Genomic DNA, 13,617 nt, shown 5'->3' with positions numbered 1-13,617 from the left:
GCATCTTATGTGCTATTATGAATTTTACAGCAAATGAACAGCATGATAATTCCAGTTGTTAAAGATTAGCCCCTGGTGTTATTTCAGAGCTTTCAAACAGTGATACATAAATGAGCTCCATTCCTCACAACATATCAGTTGTCCATGTGGGCCAGCCCACATTGTTATGAGATTCAAAAAACTCTGAAAATCTGTCTTCTTTCAAGAAAAGATGGAAACCTATAAAAACTGTGACTTGAAACCCTTGACAAATGTTCATTATGTAAATCTATTGTCATATCAAGTGTAGAAATTTCTTTTAAATAACTCAAGTAAATCCCACATAGACTAGAATTGTAACCATGATTCCAGTGCTCCAGTCTCCCCCAGAGAACACTATAATTAGTTTCTTCATCTCCTACACCCCCACAACCAAATGTTCAATTTTCATGGTGTTGCTAGTAGAGGCAATACTTCATGGATGGGATGCAAGGCTTATGGAGCTGATTTGTAGCACATTATTAACCCACTAATGGTGTGAGAACATATCACAATCAACCCATAGGTTCCTCCTTCTAGACATGCTCCCCAGAAAGCCTGGTGGCATATTCTGGACCTCTCCTTCCTTCCAGTCTCCTGGAACAGAGCTTCTGGTGAATTCCTCAACTCCTTTCATGCCCAGATACTTCAGTTTAGTAGGCTTTGAAGCCAAGGATACAGGGGAAATGATAACTACATGAGAAATTTTAAAGACTTTTAAAAATAAACTAAAACTTTCTACTGGATGATTGGATGTTTTGTTCTTATTGTTTGGTCACTGCTGCTGCTGCTGCTGCTGCTGCTACATCACTTCAGTCGTGTCCGACTCTGTGCGACCCCATAGACGGCAGCCCACCAGGCTCCCCCATCCCTGGATTCTCCAGGCAACACTGGAGCGGGTTGCCATTTCCTTCTCCAATGCATGAAAGTGAAAAGTGAAAGTGAAGTCGCTCAGTTGTGTCCGACTCTTCACGACCCCATGGACTGCAGCCTACCAGGCTCCTCCGTGCATGGGATTTTCCAGGCAAGTGAACTGGAGTGGGGTGCCATTGCCATCATGTCCAATTCTTTTGAGACCCCATGGACTGTAGCCCACCAGGCTCCTCTGTCCATGAGATTTCCCAGGCAAGAATACTGGGGTGGGTTGCCATTTTCTTCTCCAGGTTAGGGCGATAATAATAACGATATATTGTAGAATTTCTAACATTTGTAAAAGTGTATTACAATAAGAGCACAAAGAACAGAAAGGAAGAATGGAAGTACCCATTGTAAATTCCTTTTGCCTCAGGAGATGTGGTAAAATATCACTCAGAGGGAGACTGCAGCTAGTGAAAGATGTGTATCGTGAACTCTAAAGAAATCACTAAAATATCACGGCAACAGCTAATAATCCAACAAAATCAATGCTGTGGAATTATTTTTAAAAAGTCAATAGTTCTAAGAGAAGACAGAGAAAGGGAACAAAGGACAAATAGGACACAGAGAAGACAGCAAGACCACAGGTATAAGCCAAATCATTTCGATAATCATGTAAAACATAAACGGTCCAAAACCCATCTAAAATCAGAGATTTTCAGATTGAGTGAAAAAAAATCAAGGCCCAAGTGTGTCTTGCTTACTGGAAACCTATTTTAAATAAAAAGACACAAATAAGTTAAATGTAAAGGGCGTAAAAACATATACCATGCTAACAGCCTAAGGAAAGCAACAGCATATTAATAACTGACAAAGCTGATTTCAGAACAAATACTATCACAAGGAATAAAGGAAACCTTGTCATAATGTTACAGGTGTCAGTTAATCAAGAGAACATAACAACAATCTCTTCCACAGGTTCCCAGGGACCTATGTAAACACAAAAACAAGGTAATTATTCATTTCCAGGAATGAAAACTGATATAAGAATGGAAATGAAATGATAGCCTTCCATGTCCTGGAGCTGCAAATAATATCTACCTATTAGAAAATGTAATCAGTAGCTATTGATCTAAACTTTGTTTCAGAACTATACCAGCACTACAGGTACCAGGGAGGTGTGCGTTTACATGTGGGAAGCACACGAGAGAGCTAAACCTTCATCTTCCACAGCAGAAACAAGAGATAACATCCAGACCTGGAGAACCAAGAAATTGCAGTAGAAATTTATTCTTTGGAGATAGGGAGATGGAGAACAGACCTCAAAGAGTTGAGAGTGGTTGCAGATGGGGAATAAGAATTCGGAATGAGTAGGGATGGAGCAGGTAAGTGTTCTCATTAAAAATCTAGTACATCTCTCCTTTTAAATCATGTACACATTACTTTGATGAAATATAAAATATAATTGAAATAATTTAATTAATGATGCAGAAATGGGAAGGGAAAGGACTAAGGAGAGGGACTCCAGCTGTTGATCGGGCTCAAGGGCCCAACTGACCTAATCAGCTGTGATCAGGAAGTGTGATCAAGAAGACACCTTGAGGCTTCCACTAGAACCATGAAGTCAGAAAGCAGGATGAGCAATGCTTCCAGAAAGGGCCAGGCTGGCCCCCAAAGCCTGGGTGAACTGGGGGAAGATTTGATAGATAAAGAACAGGTGCTCACCACTGGCCTAGCTTTGCATTGATTTCCACTGGATACAAATCAGTTCAGAAACACTTGTTTGAGCACTGCTTCTGCCCAGTTCTAGTTTAATTCCCCACTGAAAATCACAGCCTACTGGAGCAGAAACCTTCACGGGAACCAGTACAAGGTAGGAATACTAGACCTGTAATGAGTTACTGGAGGCTAGATGTGGGCTGAGCTGAGAGTTAAAAATTCCAAAGAGACACAATCCTAGGGGAGCCCCTACACGTTTGTGAAGTTGACCTGTAGGAGCACAACCAAGTTCTCACAGCAAATATAACAGAAAAATCCCTTTGTACTTCCAGCAGAAGGAGAGGAAATGGAATCACTTTTAAACATATCAGAGAACTGAGCTCTTTTTAACGAGGTGAAACTAGCTAACCAGAGCCTAACTTGCTCTCGGGTTTATCAGAGCTTAACTGAGCAGAGAGAAGGGAAATACCCAACCTTAGCCCACTCTGGCTATCCTGTCCCACCTAAGGGAGAAGAAACGAACAGAAACACTTGCAAAGTTCACAATCCAGAGGTGAGCTCTCATTAAAGGACTGAGATCTAATCAGGGAACTGCAGAATGCTTCCCCTCCCCCTGCACCTCACCACCACATGACTAAAGGTGTATTTACTACACAGGTCCTCTCACCCAGCACATCATGTGCAAATCAGGAAAAAATTATAAGGCATACTGAAAGGAAAAACACAGTGTGAAGAGACAGCACGAGCATCAGAACCAGACGTGACGGGGATGCTGGAATTACCCGAGAATTTAAAACATGGTAATGTTCTGATGAGTAAAGCAGAGAGCACGTAAGAACAAATGGGCAGCTCTTCCGGTCGCGGGCAGCCGAGCCGTAGAGGGCGGTCGCAGCGGGCACGGTGGGCAGCGGCTGGTCGGTGGCAGCAGACTGTTGGCGACCAGAGTATTCAGCCTGATTGGCAGGCGTGCAATCTCCACCTCGGTGTGTGTTCGGGCCCATGGAAGTGTTGTAAAGAGTGAAGATTATGCTCTCCCGAGTTATGTGGACCGGCGTGACTACCCCTTGCCCGACGTGGCCCACGTCAAGAACCTGTCTGCCAGCCAGAAGGCCTTGAAGGAGAAGGAGAAGGCTTCCTGGAGCAGCCTCTCCATCGATGAGAAAGTTGAACTGTACCGCCTTAAGTTCAAGGAGAGCTTTGCTGAGATGAACAGGAGCACAAACGAGTGGAAGACGGTGGTGGGCGCGGCCATGTTCTTCATCGGCTTCACCGCGCTCCTCCTCATCTGGGAGAAGCACTATGTGTACGGCCCCATCCCGCACACCTTTGAAGAGGAGTGGGTGGCCAAGCAGACCAAGAGGATGCTCGACATGAAGGTGGCCCCCCTCCAGGGCTTCTCGGCCAAGTGGGACTACGACAAGAACGAGTGGAAGAAGTGAGGCCCCGCGGCTCCCGAGTCTGCGCCTCGCCTGTCCGGGCGCCGCCATGCAGCTCCGCATGTCCACTGGGAGCGCCGTGCTGCAGCACCAGTGCTAATAAACGCGCAGTTGACGTGAAGGCCTCGTGGTTGTTCTCTGACAGTAACTGAATGAAGTGCAGCAGCACTGGGCGTGCGGGGCTTTCTCCCAAGTGTCTGTCAGTAGTCGGTACGTTTTGGGTGTAAGTGAACTGGCAAAAACAAAGTGTATGAGGACTAGCAAGTGAAAACTAAAAATATAGAGGCCTTGGCAAAAAAAAAAACCAAAAAAAAACAAATGGGCAATGTAAACAGAGATGGGAATCCCAAGAATGAATGAAAAAGAAATAATAGAGATATTTTTTAAAAAATCACTATAACAGAGATGAAGAATGATTGCTTTGATGAGCTTATTAGTAGTCTGGGCATGGCTGAGAAAAGAATCTCCGACTTTGAGGATATATCAGTAGAAACTCATATGACTAAAAAGCAAAGGGAACAAAGTCTGGAAAAAAAAAAAAAAAACAGAGCAGAATAGAATCCTCCAGGACTGTGGGACAGTTATAACATACCTACTAGGATTACCAAAAGGGAAAGAAAATATTGAAACATTAGTGGCTGAGACTTTCCCCAAAATTAATGTCAGACACCAAACCAGAGACCCAAGGGATTTAGACAGCACCAAGCAGAATAAATGCCACACACAGAAACACCACTCTACACCTATGCATGTCATTTTCAAGCTGCAAAAAAACAAAGATAAAGAGAAAGTGCTGAAAGAAGTCAGAAAGGGGGGGAGAAATCTTACCTATAGAGGAGCAAGGATAAGAATCACGTTTTCTCCTCAGAAATCATGCCAGCAAAAAAAGGAAATATTTAAAGTACTGAAAGAAATAAAAACACCAGCATAGGACTGTGTACTCTGCCAAATGATCCTTCAAAAGCAAAAAAGAAATAAATCCTTTCTCAGACAGAGACAGTAAAATGACCAGTGGCTGCCAGGAATTGGGGGCAGAGAAGCATGGAGCACAGAGATTTTTAGGGCGATGAAAATACTCAGTGTGATACTAAAATGATGGATACAAGTCATTATACATTTGTCCAAACCTTACACTGTACATACAATGTCATGCTGCTGCTGCTGCTGCTGCTGCTGCTGCTGCTAAGTCACTTCAGTCGTGTCCGACTCTGTGCGACCCCATAGATGGCAGCCCACCAGGCTCCCCCGTCCCTGGGATTCTCCAGGCAAGAACACTGGAGTGGGTTGCCATTTCCTTCTCCAATGCATGAAAGTGAAAAGTGAAAGGGAAGTCGCTCAGTCTTCCCCGACTCTTCGCGACCCCATGGACTGCAGCCTACCAGGCTCCTCCATCCATGGGATTTTCCAGGCAAGAGTACTGGAGTGGGGTGCCATTGCCTTCTCCGACAATGTCATGAGTGAATCCTAATGTAAACTATGTGTTTTGGATGATAACATTATAACAAATGTATCCCTCTGGTAGGAAATACTGATTATGGAGGAGGCTGCGTGTGTGTGTAGGAGCAGGGACATATGGAAAATCCCTATAACTTCCTCTCAATTTTGCAGCCAACACAAAACCCCATTTTTAAAATTGTCTTTAAGAATAAAAAAAAGCAATAAACTACTGATGCCTGTGACAGCCTAGATGTGACTTCTGTGGATTTTGCTTTTAAAAGTACCTCAAACTCTCTCCCCCAGGCTTCCCTGATAGCTCAGTTGGTAAAGAATCCACCTGAAATGCAGGAGACTCAGTTCAATTCCTGGGTCAGGAAGATCCACTGGAGAAGGGATAGGCTACTCACTCCAGTATTCTTGGGCTTCCCTGGTGGCTCAGCTGGTAAAGAATCTGCCTGCAATGCAGGAAACCTGGGTTTGATCCCTGGGTTGGGAAGATCCCATGGAGAAGGGAAAGGCTACCCACTCCAGTATTCTGGCCTGGAGAATTCCATGGACTGTATAGTCCATGGGGTGGCAAGAGTCAGACACGACTGAGCGTCTTTAACCTCACTTCACAAACCCTCTCCCCACCCTACCCAGGCCCATCTCCTCCCTGGGAATGTGCTTTAGGTCATGGTTTGCAAACCCTGTGAAAAATAAAGCAGTCTTTTTACTTTAAGATGATCTTAGCTCTTTTTCTAGGATTTATTTCTAATTTAGGATGACAAATAAAACCAGGAAAAAAAGTGTAAAAAGCTGTAACATCAACTGAGTAGCAATGCAAGGAAAATGGTGCCCAAACCCAGCATATCAGGCTGAGGGATATAGCCACCCTCTCGGGCCACATAAGCTCAGACTCACACAGGCCCACGTTCTCCAGCCCTGGTCCCCACCCCAGGAGTCCCAAGGGAAGACTCAGAGCCTCCCTGGAGTTTTGAGGACACTGAGTTATTAGGGAATCTGGGTTAAAATGCAGGAGAAACAGGGCCCTTGCCTGGCCCAACCCTAGCTATCTGAAGGTGCACCTGCCCACTCTGGGGGCCTCGTCCCCCATCTGTAAAACCTGAGAGGGCAGGGATGTTGGGGCCACACATCCTTGAGGCCCCTCCGGCTGTAATCCTTGTAATGAAGCTTTTTGTTAAGCCTCTCAGGAAAGAGGGACACTCAGATGTGTGGGGGCAAAAGTCGGGAGATCTGGGAGAAAATATGCTTCCTCTCAGCAGGAAAGACATTCTTTCCTACAGTGTTCAAGAAGGCAGACTGTCACTGTAAAAAAAAAAAAAACAAGACTGCCATTTGAAGTTTGAAGAGCAACAGGCAGGGGCTTCTGTCCTCTACTAATGGGTGTGAAAGGAGCTCAGTGCCCATAGAGCAATGTGTCACCAGCAGGGGGCAGCAGAGGACAGGCCACAGTGCAGAGCCCCAGAGCCCCAGTACCCCAGGTTGCGTCCAAGATGCTCCCTCTAGGATGTTGGGGCCAAGATGTTCCATTCAGGATGCTGGAGGTAGGGATGTGGGTCCAGGGTGTGTCCAAGGTACTCAGTCCAGGATGCTGGGTTCAGAATACTTATGGCAAAGTTGTATCTGCTGACCTTCACTCCTAGCTGAGTTTGACTGCACTAGCCTGCACCTTCCCACAAACATCCCGCTGCTATCCACACCCCACATAGCCACAACCTAGAAGGCCCCGGGGAACCGAATCTCATTTGCTTAATCAACTAATTAATTAACATACAAATGAACAGCGGTGAAGATCAGGACACAGTTTGGTGTAGAGGCAGTTTGGGGTGACTCAGAGTTCAAGTTAAGGATTCCTTTCTGCTCACCTCAGAATGATGCTTGCAGCTCAGAAGTCATGAATTTAAGACTACTTTAGGTCACTGCGTCTGTTCTCAATGTGTCTTCCCTGTACTCAGTGCCTCAAGGTCAGGGCAGATGTCTTCACCTCCGCCACAGCTCAGTCCTGTGACCTTGCGAGAAACACAGTGCCTGGACATGTATACACTGCTAGATTTAAATTTTTTATTTCATTTGTTTACTTTTTCTGTCCTCGGTCTTCATTGCTGCGTGGGCTTTCTCTAGTTGGTGTAAGCAGGGACTACTCTTGGTTGGGTGTGCAGGCTTCGCGTTGTGTGGTTTCTCTTGCTGTGGAGCACGGGCTGTAGGAGCTTGGACTTCAGTAGTTGCAGCACGAAGCTTCACTAGTTGCGGCACGCAGGCTTAGCTGTTCCGTGGCAGGTGAAATCTTCCCAGACCAAGGATCTAACCTGAGTCCCCTGCATTGGCAGGGGGACTCTTATCCACTGTACCACCACGGAAGTCCCACACTGTTATATTTAAAATAGATTACCAAAGGATCTACTGTGCAGCACAGGGAACTCAGCTCAATATTGTGAAATAACCTAAATGGAAAAAGAATTTGAAAATGAATAGATCCACTTCCGGGGACGGCATCTAGAGGCATTCAGGATGGTGCAGTGTCTGACATACCGTCGTAGGCTATCCTACAATACAGCCTCTAACAAAACCAGGCTGTCCCGAACCCCTGGTAATAGAATTGTTTACCTTTATACCAAGAAGGTTGGGAAAGCACCAAAATCTGCATGTGGTGTGTGCCCAGGCTGACTTAGAGGGGTTCGTGCTGTGAGACCAAAAGTTCTCATGAGGTTGTCTAAAACAAAGAAACATGTCAGCCGAGCATATGGTGGTTCCATGTGTGCTAAATGTGTCCGCGACAGGATCAAGCGCGCTTTCCTTATTGAAGAGCAGAAGATCGCTGTGAAAGTATTGAAAGCACAAGCACAGAGTCAGAAAGCTAAATAAAAAATGAACCATTTTTGAGTAATAAAATGCCTCATTCTGTTAAAAAAAAAAAAGAAAAAGAAAATGAATAGATCCATGTATGTATATAACTGAACCACTTCGTTGTACATCTGAAACTAACACTGCTAATCCACTATGCTCTAATGTAAAATAAAAACTTTTTAAGAATGCAATGCTAATAGCAAAATGTTCACAAGACACTGCTGTTAAATAGTCTGTTGTAAAATAATGTATGATATGAATCCACTTCACTGGGAAAATAAGAACATTGGTCTGGGAAAGATTCTCAACCTCCTAACAGAAAATTGATGGCACCAGTTGGGTAACCCTCTGCCCCTGAGTTACTGTAAGTGGCAGTCAGATCTAGAGCCCCAGTCATACTCGGGAATGTTTTAGTATGTTTCTGTGAGAGCTATCTGGATGATGAGGCTGTTTACAAAATGATGATGTTTTCAATCTATGATTCTTCATTTATCAGCTGGAAATGGAAAGAATTTTGCCTTTAACCCTTTGTCCTGACACAGGTAGTTGTCCAGGGCCCCCTAACTCTCTTGGGAGGTGAGACATCCCTGGGTTGCCCTATTCTAGTGTAATACAGGCCATCTCTCCCTGGAGTCAGTGCTCCTTGTCATGCGCAGTGGTTTGGGGGAGACCACAGTCTAAGAGGTGGGAGGCTGAGCACAAAGGCTGGATTTAGTTTAGGCCTTCGTGACGGACAGAGTGAGGAAATAGTCGTGAGAAGCCTTACAGACCTCCCCAATACTGTTGGGTTTTATTAACTATTTTTATAGGAATGTTACACGTAGGGCCTCCCAGGTGGCACAGTGGTAAAGAAACCAGTCTCCTGCAGGGGATGCAGGAGACTCGGATTCGATCCCTGGGTGGGGAGGATCCCCTGGAGAAGAAAATGGCAACCCACTCCAGTATTCTTGCTGGAAAGTTCCATGGACAGAGGAGCCTGGTGGGCTACATGGGGTTGTGAAGTCAGACATGACTGAGCATGCATGCACCCGACGTGTAGGGGGCGCTGCAAGCTTACAGCTTGCCCGATTTCCACGAGGGGCACACACTGTGTCCAGGACTTGCCCAAGAAGCTTCTCCGCTGTCGGGTACCCCTTCCAGCCACTGCTCCACTTCACAGTGAGGCTGACCCGCTTACAAACTCTGACTCCACCGATAAGTCTTCAACTTTCAGAACTGGGGTAATGGGATTTTATGATATGTGCTCTGTGCGTGTACTTTTTTTTTTTTTCACTTAATACTCAAGGTCCATCTTTTACAGTTAAGTAAAAGAGTAAGCTTTAAATAAATTACACACGTGGGTCATTTTAATAATTCAGACAAGATAAAAGGATTTATAGTGAAAAGCGTGTCTGTCTCTCACATCCCCTTCCCAGAGGTTATCACAGTTACCAGTTTCTTCAACATTATTTCAGACAAATAGGCTTCTGTTATGTACTCGTGTGTGTGTGTGTGTGCGCGCGCGCGTGTGTGTGTGTTCTTTCTTACAGACAAACTGGCACACGCTACACACAGAAAAGAACTCTTCCTGAGATTACCTCCTGAGTGTTTCCCGAATTAGCCTGCCTTCTCACCCCTATCACCACCGCCACTCACTCTGTCTCTGAAGAGGACACCCAGTTACTCAGAAGTAACTCAACCTGGCTTTATCTGGCATTTCCTCGTGATTCAATTCATAAGACTCCAGAAATCATCGCTTCCTCCCAGGAGACACCATGTGTCAGCGTGTCCCCCAGAGAGACACAAACCTTGACCACTCGATTAAGGAGTGGCCAAGAGATGCACATAGAGATGGGCATCAGGCACATGAAAAGATGTTCAACATTGCTAACTATTAGAGAAATGAAAATTAAACTACAATGAGGTACCACCTCACTCTGGCCAGAATGGCCATCGTTAAAAGGTCTACAAATAATAAATGATGGAGAGGATGTGGGAAAAAGGAAACCCTCTTACATTGTTGGTAGAAGTGTAAACTGGTGTAGACACTGTGGAGAACAGTATGGAGTTTCCTTAAAAAGACCAAAAATAGAACTGCAATATGATCCAGGGATCCCACTACTGGGCTTATATCCAGAAAAGGCAAAAACGCTCATTCAAAAGGATAACGCACCCCTAGGTTCACAGCAGCACTATTTACAACAGCCAAGACATGGAAGCAACCTGTATGTCCATCAGCGAAGGAACGGGTGAAGAAGATGTGGTGCACACATGCAATGGGATACTACTCGTTCATAAAGAGAGTGAAATAATGTCATTTGCCACAATATGAATGGACCTAGAGATTAGCATTGGAGAAGGAAATGGCAACCCGCTCCAGTGTTCTTGCCTGGAGAGTCCCATTGACAGCGGAGCCTGGTGGGCTGCCATCTATGGGGTCACACAGAGTCGGACACGACTGAAGCGACTTAGCAGCAGCAGCAGCAGAGATTATCAAGCCAAGTGAAATAAACCAGACAAAGGCCAATAGCATATGATATCACTTACATGTGGAATCTTAAACAAATGATACAAATGAATTTATTTACAAAACAGAAATATAGAAAACAACTCACAAACATAGAAAACAAACTTATGGTTACCAAAACGGAAGCCTAGGGGCAGGGGATGGGTAACTTAGGAGTCTGACATTAATAAACACACACTATTCCCAGGTGATGCTAGTGGTAAAGAATCTGCCTGCCAATGCAGGAGACATAAAAGATCCCTGGGTTGGGAAGATCCCCTGGAGGAGGGCATGGCAACCCACTCCAGTATGCTTGCCTGGAGAATCCCCACGGACAGAGGAGCCTGGTGGGCTACAGTTCACAGGGTCTCAAAGAGTCCGACATGACTGAAGCGACTTAGCACACACTATATATGAAACACATAAACAGTAAGGACCCACTGTGTAGTACATGGGACTATATTCAATATCTTGTAATAACCTATAATGGAAAAGAATCTAAATCACCTTGCATGTCTGAAACTGCACACCTGAAACTAACACAATATTGTAAATCAACTCTACTTCCATTTAGAAAAGGAGGCCTCCACAGGTTTCTCTGTTGTAAAATCACTGAAATCAGTCTGTGATGAGTTAAGTAGTTTGTGGGAGCTTCTTTGAGACAATGTGCCTTGTCTGTCATCAAATGTCCACTGAAAGTGGTGGCACTGCTGGCATTGCCACTTTCTCTGCGTTCACGTTTAATTAACTGCCCGGAGCTCCACTGCCTGTGGGACTAGGCAGTGCCTCTCAGACCTGTGGCTCCTGCAGTCCTGCTCAGCATCTTCAGATGCGCAGCCTGCAGCTGCAAAGGGCAGGATCCAGGAGGAGTGAGGGATGGTGAGGCCAGGATGAGGACATCAGATGCACATCCATGCCCTCTGTCCTGGCCCCAGAGGGCCTCTGGGTGGCTTTGATGCCCAGGCCTGACCGTCACAAGGACCTTGTCCCTGGTCTTACTTTGTTCTAAGGCTTCATGAGTTCTCTATTCCTCTGGGCAAACAATTTAGAGCTTTGATTTTGAAACCAAATTTGGATTCCTGATCCAAGAATCCCTGTTTATTTAGAATCGATGCCAGGAAAGGATTATTCGTGAATGCTTTGATGAGCGCCTCTGCCTGGGAGGATGGGTTGAGGGTGCTCTGCCATCTGACTCCTCCACCTTTATTCTTCACTTGAGAGTGGTCTTGTCTTAAATGATCTTAGCTTAATTCTAATGTTGCCTTTCCTGGAATGGATGTCTGGTTCTTCAATTCTAAAACCAAATCTGGATTCTAGATTCTTCAGTATTGAGATCTTAAGTAGGTTTTCACTGAGTAACATACCCCAGGTGAATTCATCTCTGAGGCTTTTGATTATCTGTGACCTTAGCCTGACTGTGTGTCGTTCGTAGTGTGATCGTGTCTGTAGTTATGTGACATGTTAGAAGAGAGTCTTTTTTAAAAAAAAAAACCCTGCTCTATAAGCCCTTTAAGGAAGAGAGTCTTAAGAGCCCAGGATGTAACTAGGTACAGGATAATGGTTTTAAATGCACAAATACAATTCTTACAATTTCAGACACAATGTAGTTGTGATATTGTGATAGTATGCTTCTTTATTAACTCACTGTGCTAAGTCACTTCAGTCATGTCTGACTCTGTGCGGCCCTATGGACTATAGCCCACCAGCCTCCTCTGTGCATGGGATGCTCCAGGCAAGAACACTGGGCTGGATTGCAGTGCCCTCCTCCAGGGGATCTTCCCAACACAGGGATCAAACCTAAGTCTCTTATGTCTCCTGCATTGGCAGGCAGGTTCTTTACCACTAGGGCCACCTGGGAAGCTCTATTAACACATCAAATAAAGCAAAATCCAGCAGAGTGTGCAACAGACATCATAATTTTAATGAAATGGAATGATGAAGATAAACCACATTCAGACTCTCTGACACAACTGGAATGGATATGAAACCATTTGTGATTTTTTTGGTGACAAAAGTTCCAGGCACTGCTGACAGTGCTGTAGCCACCTCCAGTCAGGTGTGAAGAGGGGTAGTCGAGCCTTTTCTGCCACCTCTAAAAACCAGCTAAAAACAGTGAAGTCAGAGTGACAGAAAACACGTGTGCGCATGTGCATGCATGTATGTGTGTGTGTGTTTCACCTTTATCACTGATAAGGCACCTTGGGAGCTGCAGAACTCAGCCTGAAGCCACAGCTGGGATTCCTCCCACCCCTGACACCCCGTCTGTCACATCCTGTCTGTCACACCCTCCACGGCAGTTCAAGTACCTGGAGCAGTTACGCCGATGGATCCCCAGGTACAAAGAGGAAAGAGAGAGAGAGGCAGCTTTCCGACCTTCTAGAAGGAGGGACTCGGGAACTTGACCTCTGGGGCACCAGCTGCCTCGGCAAGTCTGGCAGGTGAAGTCCCAGGGCTCATGCCCATCCCTGCTCCTCACATCACCAGTCAGAGCAGGGGGGGAGAGGCTGCCCTCCAGCTCCTGGTTCGCAGATCCAGCAAGGAGCAGGGAGGGCTTCCATGCCCTCACTGGCCTTCCCCCTGAAGCTCCGGGTCTGCAGTGCTGGGTAGCAGTCCTGATTCTGCCTCCAGGAGACATCTCCAAAGGGAGCTGCCGCTTCTTCATGACTCTCTGGAGCCTCTTACCCCAGAAGACTCCAGAGTGGGCAAAAAGAGCATGGCTGAGACTCCAACCCCCTCCCCACCTCCAGACCCTAAACAAAAGCTCTTGCTTCAATCTCACATTATGCCTATGACGACTTATTTTGTCACCTTGGCTAGACC

The 13,617-nt window shown here is 45.6% G+C and overlaps 2 pseudogenes across 2 annotated transcripts; both read left to right on the top strand.

The window, feature by feature from the left end:
• LOC102175092 lies at positions 2,250-4,149 on the top strand (annotated as a pseudogene). Its single transcript, XR_001295597.2, has 2 exons — positions 2,250-2,258; positions 3,414-4,149. The product of XR_001295597.2 is annotated as a cytochrome c oxidase subunit 4 isoform 1, mitochondrial pseudogene (transcript).
• Positions 7,951-8,383, top strand: LOC102180996 (annotated as a pseudogene). The gene has a single exon (XR_001295611.2). The product of XR_001295611.2 is annotated as a 60S ribosomal protein L34 pseudogene (transcript).

Source organism: Capra hircus, chromosome 4 (assembly GCF_001704415.2).
Source record: "Capra hircus breed San Clemente chromosome 4, ASM170441v1, whole genome shotgun sequence".
Lineage (NCBI taxonomy): Eukaryota > Metazoa > Chordata > Mammalia > Artiodactyla > Bovidae > Capra > Capra hircus.
The sequence above is the reverse complement of the archived record's forward strand: the minus strand, read 5'-3'. Positions and strand labels throughout refer to the sequence as shown.